The following is a 17,890-nucleotide window of genomic DNA, read 5'->3' on the forward strand; positions in this document are numbered from 1 at the left end:
TGGATAAAGTGCCAGGCCTGGAATCAGGAAGGTGAGTTCAAATCTGGTTTCGGACACTTACTAGATGTGTGACCCTGGGCAAGTCACTTCACCTCTGTCTGCTTCAGTTTCCTCATCTGTAAAATGAGCTGGAGGGGGCAGCTAGGTGGCGCAGGGGATAAAGCACCAGCCCTGGATTCAGGAGAACCTGAGTTCAAATTTGGCCTCAGACACTTGACATTTACTAGCTGTGTGACCCTGGGCAAGTCACTTAACCCCTATTGCCCCACAAAAACAAAAACAAAAAACAAAAACAAAATGAGCTGGAGAAGGAAATGTCAAACCAGTTCAATGCCTTTGCCAGGAAATGGAATCACGAAGAGTCAGACATGACTGAAAATGACTGAACAACAACTCCAATTCTAGAGAGCAATTGTTGAGAGCAGGAACTGGCTCGATTTTACTGTTTGCATCCCCAGCTCTTAGAACAACTTATGGTGCTTGGCACATAGTAGGCACTTAGCAAATACTATTACATTCACAGACAGTCCTATGGTCCTTGAAATACCTGAAGACGGTTCTCACAGGTCACTGCTGCTCCATCTCCAGCCTGTATTAACTCTCCTTCCCTCTGCTCCCCTTTCCTCCTCTCCTTCCCCTTCTCCTTCCTCTCCTCCCTTCTACCCCCTCTCCTCCCCCCTCTTTTCTCCCTTTTCCTGCCCTCCCCTACTCTCCTCTCCCCCCTTCTCCTCCCTCCTTCCCTCCTCTCTTCCTTTCTCCTCCCTCCCCTCCTCGCCCCTCCCCTCTCCTCTTCTCTCCTCTCTCTCCAGGCTAAACATCTCTGTTCCTTGGCCCAATCTTGTATCTCCCCCTTCTTTATTTTCCCCACACTGTCTTCCCGGTTTGAGAGCCTCACTTTAGCTCTGGCTCAGCATAGGGGACTCCTAGATGACCTTTCCAGGACCTCTGCTTTACAATGTTGCCATTATAATCATTGAAACATTTTTTCATTGTGTCCTTTCCCTGTTCAAGGACCTGACTCCTTGTAGCAGCAAATCAAATCCCCCATTCCCATTCTCTCTTGTGCATAGAATCATAAAACCTTGGAGATGGAAGGGACTTCTGAGGCCGTCCAGTCCAGTCCAGTCCAGTCCAGTCTAGTCCTTCCTGGCCCTGTGGTCCTCTAACCTCTGCCTGGTACCCTCCAGTACTGGTGAGGAGGGGGAGTCTCCTCAGAACGGGCAGCCCGGACCTCGATCCTTCACTCAGTCTCCTTTTGGTCCTCTGTCATCTCGGTCACCCTCCCTTGGGTGCACTCCAGTTTTCCTAGTGTCCTCCCTTAACTAGTGAAGGGTTTTAGAAAGTGAAAAGGAAGCAAGCTCGGGTTGGGACCGTACTGTTTAATGTCTGTGTGACCTCGAGAGAGAGTCCCACCGACAGATTTTTGGCTCCCAAAGCAAGTAGCATGCAGGGTGTCCTCAAGTCAACTCTTGGAGACAAATTACATTAGAGGTGTGAGTGGATCAGACCTTGAACCTTGCCACACAAAGTGCCCTGGGAGGCAGGCACCCGGGTCAGGACCCACATCACCATCCTGTAGGGGGAAACAGAGTCACTAAGAAGATATCATGAATTCTGAGCTCCAGAGATCACAGGCGGCAGAGGGAGGTGGTTAGGGCTGACTGGACAGGGAAGGTGTCTGTCTGGTGGGGAAGCTTCCTAATTTAGTTAACTGGTCCTACTCATTATTTGCTCATCTATAAAATGAGGCAATTGGACCAGAAGGCTCCAAAGGTCACTTTCAGCTCTAAGTCTATGAGCCTAATTGGATGTTAATGAAAAACAGTCAAACCAAGGAGCAATTTGTAATTGCCTATTATGTGCCAGGCTCTGTCCCAAGCCCTGGTATAGAAATGTGGCAAAGTGGGTAGAGCATTGTGCTGGGAATCAGGAAAATCAGGGTTCTAGGTCTGGCATAGACTGGCTGTGTGGCCCTGGGCAAGTTCTTTCACCTCTGAGAAGGTCAGGGGATGATCTGCATTGACAGAGGAAACTGTCTAATTGGGGATTCTTACACCAATCAAACCCCCAGTCTGGACAAAAAAGGGGGTGGTGGTGATGCTAAGCTCATGTGTTTCTACCTCAATGGTCAACAAAGATTTATTTTTACATTTTTCAACATTTGTTTTTTCAATATTAATAGTATTTTATTTTTTTCCAGTTATATGTAAAGATAGTTTTCAACATTTTGGGTTTTTTTTTTTTAGTGAGGCAATTGGGGTTAAGTGACTTGCCCAGGGTCACACAGCTAGTAAGTGTTAAGTGTCTGAGGCCAGATTTGAACTCAGGTACTCTTGACTCCAGGGCCGGTGCTCTATCCACTGTGCCACCTAGCTGCCCCATCAACATATGTTTTTATGAGATTTCTAGTTCCAAATTTTTCTCCCTCCCTCCTTTCTCTCCCCCCTCCCCAAGACAGAAAGCAATCTGATATAGGTTATGTATGTACAATCATATTAAACATATTTCTTCAATAGACATGTTATGAAAGAAGAATCAGAGCAAAAGAGAAAAACCTCAATAAAGAAAACAAAAAGTAGAAACAGTATGGTTCAATCTGCATTGAGAATCCAGTTCTTTTTTCTGGATGTGGAGAGCATTTTCCATCATGAATCCTTTGGAATTGTCTTGGATCATTGCATTCCTGAGAAGAGCTAAGTCTATCACAGTCGATCATCACACAATGTTGCTGTTACTGTGTACAATGTTCTCCTGGTTCCTTTCACTTCACTCAGCATCAGTTCATGTAAGTCTTTCTGGACTTTTCTGAAATCTGCCCGCTCATCATTTCTTACAGCACAATAGAATTCCATTACATTCATATACCACAACTTGTTCAGCCATTCCGCAATTGATGGGCATTCCCTCAATTTCCAATTCTTTGCCTCAACTACTCTGTGCCAAGCACTGCGGTACCCCCTGAAAAAGCATAATTGTCGTCATACTCCTTTTAATTTCAGCACCTTGGGAAAAGCCCTGATGGCCAACCCTAGGTATGGCTCTGGAACTTGAGACTTCTCTCCACCCATTTCCTTAACTGCAAAATGAGGTCAGTTGCTTTAGATGGATCCCTAAGGCCCCTCCCAGTCCTGAGATTCTGTGTTCTAAGGCCCCTCCCAGCACTAATTCCTCTATTCCTTTGAGGACTAGATTTCTTTTTGCTTCTTACACAACAGGGACCCTGTTCCAGGTAAGCCTTGCACTGAGCCATTCCACACCCAGTTTCTTGTGGGTCATAGAAAAAAAGCTGCACCAGGAATCTGAAAAGGTGGAGCCAAATCCCACTCTTTCGCCCCCTCACCCCTGACTCGCTCCCCTCCCTGAGCCCCGAAAGTGCTGGTTCTTGCCAATCCTAACCCCTTCTCATCATCTCTTCTGTCGGCCCATTCATCTTTCACACAGCTGTCAGGTTCATATTCTGGTAGCACAGCTTGGACCCATCACCCTCCTGCTCAAGAAGTTTCAGTTCTCCCTACTATCTCTAGGACAAAAGACAAATGCCTCTGCCTGGTATTTCAAGCCCTCCCCAGTCTGACTCCCGTCTATCCTTTCAGGCCGGTCACACATTACTTTTCCCTTCTCCTGCTCCCCGTCCTAACCAAACTGGCCTAACTGCTTTTCTTTATACAAAACACCCCATCTCTCATCTCTGGGCCTTTGCCAAGACTGTGCCCCTTGCCGGGAAGGCACTCCCTTCTCCCTTCCTCCTCACAGGACCCCTATTAACTCACCTCGTCCCATGGTGGGGGGGTGGAGGAGGTTAGAGCCACTGCTCTCCAGTGACTGTGGACCCAGTGTCCCCAGAGTCAGCCTAAGATTAAGGACTGACTTAGCTGTGTCCATGCCACCCTCCCCTCCCCAAGGAGAATCAATGAACGACTTCAGGGTAGGGATTGTTTTGTTTTTGCTCTACCTCTGACATCCCAGCTGTGTGACCCTGGACAAGTCATTTAGCTTTTCAGTGCTCTAGGGCCTCAGTTTCCTAAACTGTGGGTGGTGACCCCATGTGGACTCCAGTAACGGAATGTGGGGGTCACAAAGATTTGGCAACGGTAAGAGGTTACATATGCCTATTTATATACCCATATATTTGGGGCTGAGTCAAAATTTTTCAGGTGACAAAGGGTGTAGAGTAGAAAAAGTTGAAGAAGCCCTGGGCTAAGCATCTCTCTTAGATGCAGAGGAGTCAACCAGCAATGACAAGGAAGTTCCCCTTCCCCAGCCTCTCTTAATTCTAGCGCCTTCCCTCTGTCTGTTCATTGTTTCCTATTTATCCTGTGTAGTGCTTGCTTTGTATATGTTTTTGTTTGCATGTTGTCTCCCCTATTAGACTGTAAGCTCTTTGAGGGCAGAGGCTGTCTTTGCCACAAGTGCCTGACCATAGTAGGTGCTTAAGAAATGTTGACTGATTGACCAAAGAAATCACAGACTCAGTCCATATCCAGATGATCCCTCTACCACTATCCATCTGTAATCTCTTCTCATTTGAGGTTGGTTCAACCCCAATTTTTTTATTCAGTCATTTTTCAGTGTTATTTGACTGACCCCAATTTTCTTGGCAAAGATACTGGAGTGGTTTGTCATTTCCTTCTCCAGCTCATTTTACAGAAGAGGAAACTGAGGCAAACAGGGTGAAGTGACTTGCCAAGGGTCACACAGCTAGAAAGTGTCCGAGATTGGATTTGAACTCAGGAAGTGATGTCTTCCTGACTCCAGGCCCTGTGCTGTATGGTGCCACCTAGTGTCCTCAATCCAAATTTATCACCCAGTCAAGCTTTGGGTAGCTTGTGTGATCTCTCTCAACACGTCTTTTTTTCCTGGGTGAGTTCAGTGCCTGACTCACAGTCCTTCTCTCCTACCTCCACACTAGGGCAATTCTCCACATACAAACAGAGACTCCCTCAGATGCCTTAACCTCCCGCTTCCTCTATCTCAGCTACACACAGCGACGCTGGCCGTACCCTCCAGCTTGCCATCAACTACAAATATTCTACTTCCATGTTATTAACTTGGACATTCTCTTATCAGATCACAATCTCTTATCATTATGCCCCTCCCCCTGCCTTGCAACTCCTAACTCTGTCCTTCATTCTCACCTTGCCTCCATTCCCTCCACCAGGTTCTTTGCCCAACCATCCACCCATCCCACATTAGCTCCTCTAGAACCACCCATTCATCCCTCATTAGCTCTCCTAGAACCATCCATCCCACACTAGCTCTCCTCCAGAACTATCCATCCATCTCACATTAGCTCCCCTAGAACCACCCATCCATCCATCCATCAGCTCCCCTAGAACCATCCATCCATCCCACACTAGCTCCCTTAGAACCATCCATCCATCCATCCATCCATCCATCCATCCATCCATCCATCCATCCATCCATCCATCCATCCATCCCACATTAGCTCCCCTAGAACTACCCATCCATCCATCAGCTTCCCTAGAACCATCCATCCCACACTAGCTCTCCCCCAGAACCATCCATCCATCCATCCATCTCATACTCGCTCCCCTAGAACCACCCATCCATCCCACATTAGCTCCCCTAGAACCACCCATCCATCCCACACTAACTCTCCTAGAACCATCCATCCCACACTAGCTCTCCTCCAGAACCATCCATCCATCTCACATTAGCTCCCCTAGAACCACCCATACACCCATCAGCTCCCCTAGAACCACCTATCCATCCCTCATTAGCTCCCCTAGAACCACCCATCCATCCCTCATTAGCTCACCTAGAACCATCCATCCCACACTAGCTCTCCCCCAGAACCATCCATCCATCCATCCATCCATCCCACATTTGCTCCCCTAGAACCACCCATCCATCCCACACTAACTCTCCTAGAACCATCCATCCACCCATCACACACTCGCTCCCCTAGAACCACCCATCCATCCCACACTAGCCACGCTTCCCTCCCTTCCTCACATGGATTCTCTGGTGATCTCATTCAGCTCCACCCTGTCCCTTTGTCCTATTCACAATCATGTCTTGCCAAACAGTAATCTTGTATTACTCCCCACACCTGCTGCCTTCCCTCTGCTTCACCTGATCCTCAGCAGATTCGGAGAAAGCCACAGACCATGTCGTCTGGGTCCATTACAGACTTAAGACATATAATCTCCTCTGGGCCCTCACTGTGACGAGGCGATTGTTCTCCCCCCTCTCTCTAATTCTCCATCCCACTCACCACAGTGGCTTTTCCAAATCTTTTTATCCCTCCTCAGACTTCCCCCACTTCTCCCTCCGGCTCCTCTCTTACTTGAGAACATTGTCTCATGTTTCACTGGAAAAAGTGGGGTTAGTCTCTGAGATCTGCCTCTTCTCCCTTCCTTATCTCCCATCACTGGGACATCTCCCACTCTCTCCATCCTTTACCCACACAAGCAATGCCATCCCATCCCATTTTCTCTCCATCATCCGCACTCCCACACTTATCTTTGGTCTCTCCTTATCTCCTGGCTGCTTTTCTGCTGCCTCCGGAGGCAGCTGATGGTGAAGTGAATAGAGCATTGAGTTTGGAGTCAGCAAGACCCAAATTCGAATCTGGCCTCAGACACTGATTATCTGTGTGACCCTGAGTAAGTCACCTCACCTCTGACAGTCTCAGGTTCCTCAACTGTAAAACAGGTGTAAGAATAGCACCACCTTAGTCCCAGAGTAGTTGTGTGGATCAAATATTTGTTGTTTTTTTAAATGTATTTTATTTTGTTGGGGCAATGAGGGTTAAGTGACTTGCCCAGGGTCACACAGCTAGTAAGTGTCAAGTGTCTGAGGCCAAATTTGAACTCAGGTCCTCCTGAATCCAGGGCCAGTGCTTTATCCACTGCGCCACCTAGCTGCCCCCATGACATAATATTTGTAACAGTGACTGGCACATAGTAGGCCCGATATAAATGCTTATAAACATGTCCATGTTTCTCATGGTCTAAAAAACAAAACAAAACAAACCACCCTCCAGGCAGCTAGGCGACACAGTGGATAGAGTGCCAGGCCTGGAGTCAGGAAGACCTGAGTTCAAATCCAGCCTCAGACACTTAATAGCACTGTGACCCTAGGAAAGTCACTTAACCCTGTTTCCCTCAGTTTCCTCATTTGTAAAATGAGCTGGAGAAGAAAATGGCAAACCACTCCAATATCTTTGCTAGGAAAACCCCAAATGGAGTCATGACTGGAAAATGTATGTACACAGAGATAGAGATAGATACACACACACACACACACGTACACACACAGATATGTATATTCATGGATGTGTATATCTATAACTAATCACCCTCACTTGATGCTGACATCCCTGTTAGCTCCCATCCAACATCCTCCCCACAGTTATCGATGGTCCCTTCATTGGCAGAGCTAATGAATGGTCTTTTCTGTCTTCACCTGCAGTCTTTGACACAGGTGATCTCCCTCTTCTCCCTAGGTTTTCCTGACACTTCTGGTTCCCTGCCCCCCCCCACTGTCTGACTACTCCTTGGTATCATTTGCCTCATCTTCCTCTGGTTTAAGTTAACCTCTGGTATCCCCCTTCCTCCCCCAAGGCTCTGTTCTGCTCCCTCTTCTCTCTCTTTTTTTTTTTTTTGGTGAGGCAATGGGGGTTAAGTGACTTGCCCAGGGTCACACAGCTAGTAAGTGTTAAGTGTCTGAGGCCGGATTTGAACTCAGGTACTACTGAATCCAGGGCCAGTGCTCTACCCACTGTGCCATCTAGCTGCCCTGTGCCCCCTCTTCTCTTATCCCTCCAACCTCACCTGGTGATCTCATCAGCTCCCATGGGTTCAGATTGCCATTTCTATGCTGGCTTTTTAGACCTTTTTTTTTTTTTAAACCAGGGCAATGGGGTTAAGTGACTTGCCCAGGGTCACACAGCTAGTAAGTGTCAAGTGTCTGAGGCTGGATTTGAACTCAGGAACTCCTGAATCCAGGGCCAGTGCTTTATCCACTGTGCCACCTAGCTGCCCCTAGACCTATTTATCTAGCCCTAAGCTCCCTCCCACACTCCAGTTGCAGCCCGGGTGCAAGTCCTCATCTCCTCACACCTGGACTACTGTAATAGCCTGATTTGGGGCAGGGGTCTTCCTGCCTCAAGTCTCTCCCTTCTTCAGTCCATCCCCCATTCATAGCTGTCAAACTGGTGTCACCTCCCTACTTAATAAACTATAGTGGCTTAAGAGCCCAATATAAATCCTGTTTCTTAAAACCCTTCACTACCTTGTTCCCTTCTATCTTTCCAGTCTGTTTCCACACGACTCTCCACCATGTACTCTATGAGTAGTTCTCTTCTTTTGTTTTTCTTTTTGGTTTTTTTTTTCAGGGCAATGGGGGTTAAGTGACTTGCCCAGGGTCACACAGCTAGTAAGTGTCAAGTGTCTGAGGCCGGATTTGAACTCAGGTCCTCCTGAATCCAGGGCCAGTGCTTAATCCACTGCACCACCTATCCTCCCCCTAGTTCTCTTCTTTTGGCCTCAGTTTCCTCGTTTGTAAAATGAGTGATTTGGTTTAGATCAGAGGTGTCAAAAAAATGAGGACTCCCCAGAGTGCAGCCCAACCAGATTAAAGTATAATTGAGAAATATTTTGTTTTTTTGTTTGTTTTTTTGTTTTGTTTTGTTTTTAGTGAGGCAATTGGGGTTAAGTGACTTGCACAGGGTCATACAACCAGTAAGTGTCAAGTGTCTGTGGCTGAATTTTAACTCAGGTCCTCCTAAATCCAGGGCTGGTGCTTTATCCACTGCACCACCTAGCTGCCCCCACTTTTTTCTTTTCTTTTTTTTTTTGTTACCCACAGAAATGTTGTTATGGATATTTATGGCTTTTTTCCCCAAAGTATATATAATAAATTCAACACATTATTTTCAAAGCCATCTGCTTGTCTGTAGTTTCCTCTGAACTTCCTTCTGTGTACTTTAAAAGATGTTTCAATGAACTTCTTAAATTTTTCTTCTTTTGGAGATGAGTTAACACTATGAGCAGCTTCCCCCCTGCCTATCCTCCCCAAATAGAAGGTGAAAAACAAATCCTTGCAACAAGTAAGCGTGGTCAAGCAAAATAGATTCTTTCATTGGCCCATGTCCATAAATGTGTTTCATTCTGCAGCCTGAGTCCTTTACCTTTCTGTCAGGAGTGGGGTTATATATATCAGCATTGGTCCTCTGGAATTGTGGGTACTTTTCACATTCATCAGATAGCTAATGTCTTTCCAAATTTTTTTATAATGTTGTTATCCCCACATAAATTATTCTCCTGGTTCTGCTCACTTCACTCTACATCAGTTCATATAAATCTTCCCAGGTTTCTCAGAAACTATATTTTTCATCATTGTTTTCTTTTGTCTTTTTTTTGCAACTAACAAGCATTAACATTTTAATCTATCCCTTCCCACCTCTTCCCCCTTTATTGGACAAATTTTAAGCAACAATAACAACAAAAACAAATCCTTCAAGACAGCTGCTTAGTCCAGCAAAACAAATTTTCACATTGGCAATGCCCAAAAATGTATGTGTCTCTTTGGCATCTTAAATTCATCTCTCTGTCAGGAGGTAAGTACCCCATTTTATCTTCATTCTCTTGGGCTTATGACCAAAGTTCTAGATTCTTTCTAATTTGTTTTTCTTTATCATGTTGTTGTCATCATGTAAATTGTTCTCCTGGTTCTGCTCATTTTGCTCTGCATCAGTTCATGGAGTTTCCTTTGAAACAGTCCATTTCTTCTTTTCTGAATAACACCCCAGTGCATTCATACACAATTTGTTCAGCCATTCCCCTGAAGTCAGGAAGACTCATCTTCCTGAGTTGAAATCCAGCCTCAGACACTTACTAGCTGTATGACCCTGGGCAAGCCACTTCACTCTATTTGCCTCAGTTTCCTCTTCTGTAAAATGAGCTGGAGAAGGAAATGACAAACCACTCCAATATCTCTATGAAGAAAACCCCAAATGGGGTCTTGAAGAGTTGAACATGACTAAAACAACTGAACAACAAAATACCTTATATAGAAAAACATTAGAGAGGCAGCATGACATGTATAACCTATATCAAATTACTTACCCTCTCAGGGATGGGGAGGTAAGGGAAGGAGGAAGGACATTTGGAACTCAAAAATTCTTAAATGAATTAAATATTTTTAATTTATTTTTTTCATTTTTATTTCCATTTCTAATTTAAACAATTTAATTAAATTAAAAATCATTACATGTAATTGGGGGAAATATGTATGTATATACATACACATATATGTTTTAAAAGGCAGCTAGGTGGCGCAGTGGATAAAGCACCGGTCCTGGATTCAGGAGTACCTGAGTTCAAATCTGGCCTCAGACACTTGACACTTACTAGCTGTGTGACCTTGGGCAAGTCACTTAACTCCCATTGCCCCACCAAAAATAAAATAAAATTTAAAAAGGCAGCATAGCACAGTGATTATATATTGGATAAGGAGTCAGAAACCAACACCAGCTGTGTCATCTCAAGCAAGCCAATTGGCCCCTCTGGATCTCAGTTTCATCATCTGTAAAATAGAAAATAGTAATAGCACCCTTCTTCCAAAGTTGTTGTGAGGATGAAAAATAAGATGAAGGAAATAAGATGAAGGAGCTTGGTCTGGTGGATAAAGAGCTGGCCTTGGAGTCAGAAAGACCTGACCCTGACACAGACTGACTGTGTGACCCTGGGCAAGTCACTTAAACTCTGGGTCCTCCAGGTAACTCTATCCGATTATAAAGTGCAGAACAGTTGCTGACTTGCTTTTTCTAGAGGGAATTGTCCACACCAGTGGACAGAGAGAGACAGAGACAGAAGGAGACAGAGAGACAGAGAAAGAAACAGAAAGACAGAGACAGACACAGAGATGGAGAGACAGAGATAGAGACAGAGGGAGACAGAGAGAGACAGAAGGAGAAAGAGGGAGACAGAGAGAGAGACAGAGAGAAATGGGAAGACAGAGACAGAGAGAGACAGAGAGACAGAGAGAGAGATCCCACGAGCAGGGCAGAACGTAGGTTAAGCAGACCTGAAAATACTGTTTCTCAATTCAGTTGACACGTGAGGTAAGCTTGTAAGGCGCTTTGCAAACCTTTATGTGCGTGCTGGCCACTTCCTATCTCAGGCCAGCTTCTCCCTGTGCTCAGTAAGCTCTGCCCGTGAAAAAAAACAGGCCTCAGCCTCATCCGTGTGTGACTAAGCTCCCTCCCGTCTCCTCCCCACCCCCACCCCGTGCCCCCCAGTCCTGCTAAGGCCTCTGGAAGATGAAAAGCCTGCACAGGTGATGGAAACATTGCATGCGCGGCTAAAAATACAGCTGAGTGTGTCTAGGTCACGGCGCTTAGCTGCCCAAGGTCTTTTCTTCAGCTGCCTGGCTCCCCACACGGTCAGCCCCCCACCCAGATCCATTTCAGTGGCTCCCACATGGATGCCTTTCAGGGCTTAATTTCATGGAAAGAGTGAGAAACAGAGACTACAGTGAGTCTGGGGCCGAGGCCTTCCATCCCTGAGCCCTAGGGAAAAACAAGGGTTTTCATCTGCCTGAGGCAACCCGAGCCTTGTGGTTTGGGGAGCCCAGGTCATGAAAGGGCTGGGAGAGGCCCAGAAAGAGCCACTGGGGCTTACTCAGGGGCCGGGCATGGAAAGCTAGAAGCCAGTGAGGTTATGGGAAGCACCCCCCACACACACCCCATGTAATTCCAGTATTGGCCAGCTCCCCATTCCAATCCATCATCCCCACTTCTGGAGGCCCGGCCTTCTCTCCCGTACGGATCCGCTCATGCTCTCTAGCTCAGACGTTTTCCTGTCTCACTTTCACGACAAGATCCAGAGGCTTCTGACTATGAGCAGAGGCCCCTTTCCTACATTATTCAATGGGGGGCAAGCGAGTGCTTTGGGCGAGGCAGGAGGCTCAGTGCTGGGGATATCAAGACTGCCCACAAGGCGTTCATTCTACTACACATCTGATCTTCCTCCCTAGAGCTCGGCTCCAGCCAAACAGACCATGTCACCCCCATCTCCGCGCCTTTGCTCACACCCTTCTATGCCTAAAATGCCCTTTCTCTTCATGATCAAATATCAATCCTTCCTTTAAACAGATACGATTTTATGAGTGGAAATGTCACTAAAGAAGATGCATGAGGGGCAGCTAGGTGACACAGTGGATAGAGCACTGGCCCTGGATTTAGGAGGACCTGAGTTCAAATTTGGCCTCAGACACTTGACACATACTAGCTGTGTGACCCTGGGCAAGTCACTTGACCCCCATTGCCCCTCAAAAAACCCAAAACAAACAAACAAACAAAAAAGAAGATGCATGACCACCTGCTTTGCTGCCTATACCTTAAAGACCCCTGGGCCTTGCCCTTGACTGGATAGGTGAACCCTTCTACACGTGCCACATCCCACCTTAAAACACAAGCATCTTGAGGGTAGGCTACAGCTCTTTGTATCTTCATTGCTTAGCACAGGTCTGTGCACTCAGTAAGCATTTAATAAACACCCTGATTAAGTCACTTAATCTTTCTTTGTTTGCCTCAGTTTCCTCATTGTCAAAGAGGGGTAACAGTAGCACCTACCTCACCGGGTTGTTGGGATCAAACAAGATATTTGCAAACCTTCAGGGGTTATATGAATGTCAGAGATTATTTTTTCACTCAGTCGTTCATTCCTTCATTCCTTTAAAGCCCAGCTTTAATGCTGTTATCTCCGCTGGGAAGTCTTCTCTCATCCTCCTCATCCCTTCACTCATCACTGTAAAAGGGAGCAGCAGCTGTCTATATGTGTCTCGTCTCTTACTGGGCTATGAGCTTCCTATGGGCATCACCTCCTCTGTAGGGTCTATTCCTTGGCCCCAAGGACAGAATTGTCCGCATCATGGGATCCTAATAAGAGCCTGGCCTAAGAAAGGGTCAAAGCATCCAGGCACAAGGAGGTAAGAGTCCTCTGCCCTGGTCAGACCACCGGGTTCAGTCCTGGCCACTGGTTTAGAAAGGACTCAGATAAACTGGACAGAGCCCAGTGGGAGGCAGGCAAATAGGACAAGGAAAAGCCTATAGTCCTTTCCCTATGAAGATCAATGAAAGGAACTGGAGATGTTCGCCCTTGGATGTAGCATGCTTGGTATACATTTGTTTGTGTGTTATTTTCCCCATTAGATTGTAAGTTCCTTGAGGGCAGAGAATGGAAAGCACTCTGGAAGTGGAATCAGGACAGCTCTGGGTTCAAAACCTGCCTCGGTTGTTGTATAACCAGGCAAGTCTCTGAACCCAGCTTCAGTATGATTGCTTGTAAAATAAGGATTATAGGGGCAGCTAGGGGGCACAGTGGATAAAGCACCGGCCCTGGATTCAGGAGGACCTGAGTTCAAATCTGGCCTCAGACACTTGACACTTACTAGTTGGGTGACCCTGGGCAAGTCACTTAACCCCAATTTCCCCACAAAAAAAAAAATAAGGATTATAGTACTTCCAGTGCTACCTACCAGTCAGTCAGCACTGATTAAGGCCTACTGTGTGCCAAGCATTGGGCTAATTGCTGAAGATAACAAAGAAAGACAAGACACTCCCTCTCCTCAGGGAACTTACAGTCTCATGGGGATGTCAATGTGTAAATAATGAATCAGGGGGCAGCTAGGTGGCACAGTGGATAGAGCACCAGCCCTGGATTCAGGAGGACCTGAGTTCCAATCCCACCTCAGACACTTAACACTTACTAGCTGTGTGACCCTGGGCAAGTCACTTAACCCCAATTGCCTCACCAAAATAAATAAATAAAAATAATAAATACTTTAAAAAAATGAATCAGCATGAAGCAGAAGCTAGAGCGAGGAAAAGCCCCAGACACAAACCAACACCATCATTGAAATCACTTAGATGTTTCCTAGTGGTGAGTCTCCTTGAAGCAGGCCACTGGACCACTAGGTGGCGCAAGAACGCCAGTCTTGGAGTCAGAAGGGGCAAGTTCAAATTCAGTCTCAGATATTTACTAGTTGTGTCACCCTGGGCAAGTCACTTAGCTTCAGTTTCCTCCTCTGTAAAAGGGGAGATCATGATCGCACCAACCTCCTAGATTTGTGAGAGTCAAATGAGGTGTTTCCAAAGTGCTGCGTAAACTTTAAAGTGCTAAGATTATTATTGTTACTATTTACTAGGATGGGTACAAAAGGGAGTGGAATGAGAGGGCCACTCTTGATTCAAAAACTGTAAGAGGTCTACAGTCTCCTGTTTCACCAATTAACTTGTACACCATCAGAGGGAAGGGATAATATGTGTAATATATATATATAATGTATCTTACACAATAGGTATTATTACATGGTATGTGTGTCATATGTGTACACATATATGTACACACATATATACATACACACAATATTCACACATATATGAACAAATATCAGTCATGAAGATTTCAATATATAAAGATAAGAAGAGGATTGTATACAAAACTATCAATTTCAGCTACACACACATCTTTTAAGTAGATACTAAATTTAGCACAATAATAATAAAACTATCTGCTTACAATATAATAAATATTTATTAATTCCTACTATGTACCAGGCACTGTGCTAAATGCTGGGGATAATTAAGAAAAAGAAAATATCAATTTCAGTTACACACAGCTTTTAAACGGATGTTAAATTTTGGCACCATTCTCACTAACCACCCACTCTAACTCTCTCCTCCCCACAGTGAAAGTCCTCCTTTATAACAAAGAAGTATAATCGAGCTAAAAAGAAAAAATAAATTCTACATTTGCCATATATGAAAATGCACCTCTCTTTCTGCACCCCCAACCCCTAATTCTCTGAGTCTTCTGGAGTTTTGAATGGTCACTGCTAATTCTTTCAAAGTAGTTTTGTTTGTTTGTTTTGTTTTGTTTTGTTTTCCAGGGCAATGAGGGTTAAGTGACTTGCCCAGGATCACACAGCTAGTAAGTGTCAAGTGTCTGAGACTGGATTTGAACTCAGGTACTCCTGAATCCAGGGCTGGTGCTTTATCCACTGTGACACCTAGCTGCCCTGATAAATGCTTCTTGATTGATTTGGGCTGAATTTGAATTTGGGTCTTCTCTGCCTTCTCTGCTGGCTGTCTCTATAGGAACACATACATTTACATGAGCTAGGGCAATGTAGTGGGTAGAGAAGACTTGGGAGAGAATGCCCTGATCTATTGCATAAGCTCCTCTGAGCCTCAGTTTCCTCTTCTGTAAAGTGAGGGGGTGGGACCATATAGTCTCTCTCAACTCTAAATCCATTGGGTTCAAATGCTGCTTGTGACACACAGCAGCTAAGGAACTAGGGTCAAATCACTTTGAGTGCCCCCAAGCACTCTCCACCCTGCAGGGGAATGGGCAGTCTGCCCTGAGGGAGGGGGTTTGCTTCACCAGAGTTTCAGGTCTTGGTGGCTGGATCGCTGTCGCTCCTGGGCTCCAGCCCCCACTGCCTTTTGGACATTTCGAATTGGGGTGGGGGTGGTCCCTCAGACCCCTCAAACCCACCCAACTTCCTTCTTACTGTTGAGGACACCAGCATGCTCCTAGTGACCAGGTTCACCACCTCCGCATCATCTTCACCTTCTCCCCTTATCCAATGAGATGCTGAATTTTGTACTTTCTACCCCCATCAGATAGGTCCCTGTCTCTCCATTTAGTCACCTCCCTAGTTTAGACACTCATCCCCTCTCACTTGGACTGTTACAATAGTTTTCTAATGGGTCTCCCTGCCTTGATCCTGTCCCCTCTCTAACAGTCCTTAGGGATCATCCAGTCTACCCCTCATGTTTTTCTTTTCAAATTCAGAAGAGGAAACTGAGGCTGAGAGGAGAAAATGAATGACTCAAAAGTCAGCTAGTGAATAGCAGAGCTAAGAAAAGTCCCTGTAAAATAACTTAATGCTGAACTGTCTAGCTTAGTGGTTATTAATTAAGAGTTTAAAGATGGGGGGCAGCTAGGTGGTGGAGTGGGAAAAGCACTGGGCCTGGATTCAGGAGGACCTGAGTTCAAATCCAATCTCAGACACTTGACACTTATGAGCTGTGTGACTGGGCAAGTCACTTAACCTTCATTGCACCACCAAAAAAAAAAAAAAGTTTAAAGATGGACCTAACACTGCCTAGCTAGGAAAGGCTTTGTGAAGGATGTACAAAGGGAGATGGATAGTGAAGGGAGGTGGAGGGAGAGGGAAGCCACTAGGGGGCCCACAGTGGAGAGGATGTTGCTGGCTTTGAAGTCAGGAAAACCTGGGTTCAAATCTTGCCTTGGGCACTTACTAGCTGTGTGACTCTGGGCAAGTCACTATACCTGTCTGCCTCAGTTTCCTCACCCATAGAATTAGGGTAATACCAGCACCTGTTTCTCTGAGTTGTTCTGAGGATCAAATTGAGACAATATTTGTGACTCTTAAAGCACCATATAAATGCTACCTGGTGTTATTATTAAGCTCCAGAGAGATGAGGAACAAGTTCCCAGAAAGGAAACAGTAAGAGTGGGTGGCACCAAGAATGAGTTTCCCCAGACAAAACCTTTTGGCCTCTGGTCAGCCTGGGGGCCCAACAGGATATTTATAAACAGCCCGCCAGTGATGCCCAGGTAACTGAATAGCTCCCCAGTGCTACACCAGTTCTGGATTATCTGACCTTGAAAGGGAGCCGAGCCCTCCCTGGGGTGGGGCTGGGTGACCGCTGCTTGCAGCTGAATGGGGCCCCTTGTCCTCCGAAGCGCCACCCCCCCCCCCCCCCCCCCGGCGATCCACTTTGGGCCTCCGTCGCTGTCTGCCCACAAGTTTGCGATGCACTCCAGCGACAAGGCCCACTGAACGTTCAGACAGACAACATGTGGGGTTCCAAGGGGAGCCTGCCAGGAGCAGACTACATTTTTCCATCCTTCCTGCTTCTCCACCCCTCTCTCAAGGAGTCGGCCTCCCTAGGCACTGAGCACCCTCAGGATCCCAAGCCACTAACAGGACAAAGAACTGATAAGAACTGTTCGTCTGGTGTAAGGCTTCTCTGGAAAGTCTTTGTTCTGGTTTCAAGCCCTTCACACCCAGTCACTCAGTTCTAATTAGGGCGTTTGCTGAGGGGTAGACAATAAAACCACATTCCAGGAGAGAGGAGAGGAGCCTCAGAGATAGGCCGGGAGAGGAGGCCTGGGGCCACCCAGCTCCCAAGGAGTTCCCTCAATTTATTGGACCTTCACGGCCAGGCAGCCCTGCTGAGTAGGTGTTTTAAATAGCACCCTCTTTATTGACACCCACAGGCGAAGAGGTGGGAGGGGCTACAGAAGTCATCTCTACCTATGGACCAGGGATAAAATCTTTACCTTGGCTTGTGTTGTGGACCCCTTTGAGTCTGGACCCCTTCCCAGAATCACTCACGTAAATACATGTGTGCACATGCATGCAGGGCACATGTATGTGCACGTGTGTGGGCATATACAGGTACTGTATTGTGTGATGTGTGCACGTGTGCGTACGCACATGTGTGTTTATACATGCCCATATAATTAGAAATATAGAAATAGTTGGTAAAATATATTTTTAAAAAGTTCACAGACCTCAGGTTAAAGACCTCCCCCCAGCTCTAGTCCATTACTCTCATCCCACAGATAAAGAAAGGGATAGTGGATAAAGTGCAGGGGCCTAGAGTAAGGAGGACCCTAGTCTAAATCCCACCCTAGCAAGTCATTACCAGCTCAGCCTCAGTTTCCTCATCTGTGAAATGGGGATAATAAAAGGCTCTTTCTCCCTGGGAGGATCAAAGGGTATGTAAAGTGCTTCACAAACCTTGATATACTTACTATGTAAGTGTTGGCGCTATTATTATTATTATGCTGGGGGGCGGATCTCAGAGGTCACCTGGTCC

This window comes from Dromiciops gliroides, chromosome 1, assembly GCF_019393635.1.
Source record: "Dromiciops gliroides isolate mDroGli1 chromosome 1, mDroGli1.pri, whole genome shotgun sequence".
NCBI lineage: Eukaryota > Metazoa > Chordata > Mammalia > Microbiotheria > Microbiotheriidae > Dromiciops > Dromiciops gliroides.